The sequence below is a fragment of the Tupaia chinensis genome, unplaced genomic scaffold (assembly GCF_000334495.1).
Source record: "Tupaia chinensis unplaced genomic scaffold, TupChi_1.0 Scaffold000321_1, whole genome shotgun sequence".
NCBI classification, from domain to species: Eukaryota; Metazoa; Chordata; class Mammalia; order Scandentia; family Tupaiidae; genus Tupaia; species Tupaia belangeri.
In genome coordinates, this window is record NW_006159815.1 from 65594 (window position 1) to 69877 (window position 4284).

Genomic DNA, 4284 nt, shown 5'->3' on the forward strand with positions numbered 1-4284 from the left:
GAGAGAGAGAGAGAAAGTGAGAAAGCAAGCCACCAAGTTCAGGACTCAAACCATATTCAGCCATGTGGGAGTCTAGAACACTTTAACCACCATGCCACCTGCAAGTCTAATTGTGTGTGTGTGTGTTTTATATATAAAATATTACTTATTGGACCAGCAGATGGCATAGTGGTTAAGTAGCTAGACTTCCACATGATTGATCATGAGTCCCAGAGTCAGTGGTTTGAAAATCACAGCAGGCATGTGAGTGTGCATTCTCAAGGTATCAGGAGAATGGAAAGGGATTGAAGCCTGGAAATCTGCTTGGTGTGGTTCCTCACTTTTCCTCTCACTATCTTTGTCTCTTTTTCTCTCTAGAGAGCGTATGTACCCTACAACAAAACCCTGTTAAGAAAAATTAGCTATTCTATGGAGGAGTCCAACCCGGTGGGGCTCCAGGACCTGTCTGAGTCCCTTGACCTTTGAGCATTGCTTCCAGTCGGTTCAGTAAGTTGGCAAGGCCATGACTGTATGCCCCTCAACCTTGGAACAAGCTTGGGTCATTTAGCATGTTGGCAAGGCCGCTTGCTATTCGCTCCGGGACTGTGGTAGCCTTGCTGGGAAGTGGCCCCCCCCGACTCCCTGATTTACTACTACAAAAGAATTACATAGCTCCCTCATACATCTTGAGTGTGTAGTAAGATTTCCCGAAAAGTCCCCCTGACCGCTCCCCTTTACCCTGACCACTTACTGTTAATTACAACGCTTCATTGGGCACAATAAAGGGTGTGCTAAAGTTCTTCTTGATCTTTGGAAGGCCCTTCAAGACACATTTAATATAAATAATCTTTTCATGTACAATAGGACTAGGCTGAAACTGGCCCAGGACACACTCGTCCCATGGTAACTAATGTTCTAACAAAATACATAGCAGTGGTGCCATAGGCTACACAAGTGTATCCACAACACCATAAACCCATTTTAAAGTTTTTCATTAACTTATTAGTCCCTTAACCACCAGTTGAAAAGGCTGTATCCCCGCCCTCATCAAGTGAACACTAACTTCACCCCTTCGGGTTAGGTAAATATATTAGGATTCCTTAAGTTTTAAATCCCTATAGAATTATATAAGTATCATTTTTTATGAAAATTCTTAAGAACTATTATCTATGCTTGAGATTTTCTTTCAGTAATCATAAGACAGCTGCTGCCGAACATCAGTTGATATTTAACTCTGCTTGCTGGAATTGTTTCCTGAAACTGCACTGCTTGAAGTTACCAGGAACCTGCTTTCATCAATCAAACAATTGTTGAACTGTATCAATGATTAATAGATCTGCCCTTAATCAAACTCTGAATGGTTTCTATTGTTAAAACTTTATGAATTGATAATTAGAACACATAGCCCCTCTCCCATTTACTTGCATGTATCACATTTTCAATAAAAAGGCACGATGATTCCTAACAGTTGTCACTCCTCAGAGAGCAATCTCTGGGAGTGTCCAGCTGAGGACGTGCATGAAAAGGCACCGAGACCTTAGTCTTCCTTCCTTTACAGCGTCGCCTCCGTCGAGCCAACCAACCCCCGCCGAGGCTGGTCCCCGGCAATTCTATTTATATATTATCTTAATTTTTAAAATAAATTTATCCTTTTCTTATTTTTTCAAGGTTGGCCACTTATTGGATGAAAATATGTGATCCAAGTTTAATAAAATCGGCATAAATACTATAGCTAAGAAAGACAATGTAAATAAATTCAGGTATTTCTATTAAAGTTTTGAAATGGCCTCTCTCTAGTGGGCACACATGTTCTGTCACAGGTTGAGAAACAATAATAATAATAAAGAAATAAAACTTAAATATTTACTTTAATACTGTGTATATAAAAATCATAAGAATTATGTATGTTTATACTTCAGTTACATCCCAAGATTAATTAATATTCTAATCCTTAGGACCAGAATATGGCATAATGGTTAGTTTGCTGGGCTCCTATATAGCCAATTGTAGTTCGAATCCTGTACCTAGAAGTTTGTAACTCACGCTGTGTGTGTGTGTGTGTGTGTGTGTGTGTGTGTGTGTGCGTGTACAATCAGGAGAAGATAATAAAGGAGAAAAGATTGTGGTGTGGTCATATCTCCTTGGTGGGTAATTTCTACCTCTCTGTATCTCTTGGTCTCTCCAGTGAGTACATGTACTCTGTAGGAAAAAACTCTCTAAAACCCATTTCAAACTCAAAAAATATGACCAAATTTTAAAAAGTCTTAAACCCAAAACTTTGAAGAATTTTTGATACGAGATACTGAACCTGCAGTTGGTTTCTATTCTTTTACCAGTAGTAGATTTCAGGGAGGAAAAATCATTAGAATAGTTGTTCTTTTTCCTTCCTTAGCCTTTTATTAATAAATATTAATATTTAACAATAAATGCAGAGGAAAAGCAAGAAACAAATTGTTGACTCGCACTGTGGGTGAGTAACTCAATCCACAATAGAGCCAAATATCTGTTACTCAGTAGGATGTACTGTGGGGCCTCCAAGAGCCTGCAGTGTGAAAGGCTCATAAAAGGCTCATATTTCTTTTATCAAAAGTCTCAAACAGGTCAGATGGGAGGCTGAAAGTAATGACTGCTTCTATTTTTGCTGTTCAACCATTTTTCTTGATCTTGTTCTCTGATCCCATACATTCCAGATTGTTCACTGGATTTGTTATGAGATCAATGAGAGGAAATTTCTTATTCATTGTTTGCCTGAAATCTTGGCTCATGTTCATCTTATTGAACAAAAAAATATATACTTCAAAAATGCCCACAAGTTTAGCCACTAAAATTTCTTTAAAGATCTTTTGTGCCAGTGTTTGTAGAGTGCAGACCATCCTGAAGTTCAAGCTTTCCAGGCTGCTAATCTTTCTGCATTTATATTGTTGGAAGCTGCTGATTTTGTCTGTTGGATATCACTTATCAATGATCACTTCCCAGATGCTTGGTCCTCACAGAATTTGTAGATAAACTAATTAAAATTGTACCGTTTAAAAATCATCCACATGTCAGCACCAATAGTTACCATAATGGCCATGTCACTAGATTCCCATGTAGTCGACCGTGTTTCAAGTCCCGGACCTGGAGGCTTAAACTCACACTGGGCGTGAGTGGATGTGTGCCCAGGATCCCAGGAGGAGAATGTAGGAGAAGGGATTGCGCCGTGGCCAACCCCCCTGGGGAGTGATTTCTCGCTTTCTGTCTCTCTGTCTCTCTCTGTCTTTTTGGTGAGCGCACACACTCTATAGCAAAACCTCTCCAAAAAAAAAGAAAAAAAGAAATAAAAGAAAAGAAAAAAAATCATTCACATGTCTAGTAGCAATTTTTCGTTTACTTTGTTTCTGATAATTACTTACTTAATTTTTCATTGCTTTCAAATTTGACCAGAGAAAGAAAAAAAGAGAAAGGGAGGGAACGTGAGAAAGCAAACCACTGGTTCAGGGCATCAAGCCAAATTTCGCCATGTGGGAATCCAGCTTCTTAACCACCATGCCAACTGCCTGGCCCTGTTTTGTTTTATTTTTATTTTTTTTAATTTTTAAGATTTTTACCATAGGAAGTGTGTACTTACAGGAGAGGGGAACAAAAAGACAGTGAGAGGAAAAGTGAAAAATAATCACTTGGAGGGATAGCCATGACAAAATTCCTTCTCCTTCATTCTCCTGGAATTCAAGCACATGTACACACATACCTGGTGTGATTTCTAAGCCAATAGGCCTGGGACTTGAACCATAGTAGGCCATTTGAGAGTCCAGTGTCTTAATCACTACTCAACCTCCCATTTTCAGTTGTTTTTAAAAATTAAACACAAAAGTAATATGCCCAATGTGACCTTGTAAGGGTAATTTTGTCAAGAATTTTTTTTTAGAGAGGGATTTTTCCTACAGAGCATGTTTGATTGCCAGAGAGAAAAAAGATAGACACAGAAAGTGAGAAATCACCCTCTGTGGGAGATGGCCATGTTGCAATTTCTTCACTTTAATTCTACTCTCAAGATTTTTGGCACACATACACATGTGTCGGACATGAATTTCAACCTGCCGTGTCTGGTACTTGAACCACAGTTGATCATATCAACATCCAGCACCTAACCACTAAGGGACCTGAAGCCTACAGTATGTGCTCTTGTCATCTTTCATAGAGATATTCATTAAGAGCTTGGAGGTGGAGGTGTTGAAGTTGATAGTAGAGCTTGGGTGGGGGTTGCCTTGGCTGCAGCCAAGTGGTAGCTCTTTAACATCATGGTCACCCCCTTGGCCTCCAGTGGTG

General features: G+C 39.4%; 1 pseudogene; it reads right to left on the reverse strand.

Moving 5' to 3' along the window:
* Positions 1 to 2580: 2580 nt before the first annotated feature.
* Positions 2581 to 2852, reverse strand: LOC102487269 (protein CEBPZOS-like; annotated as a pseudogene).
* Positions 2853 to 4284: the final 1432 nt, after the last annotated feature.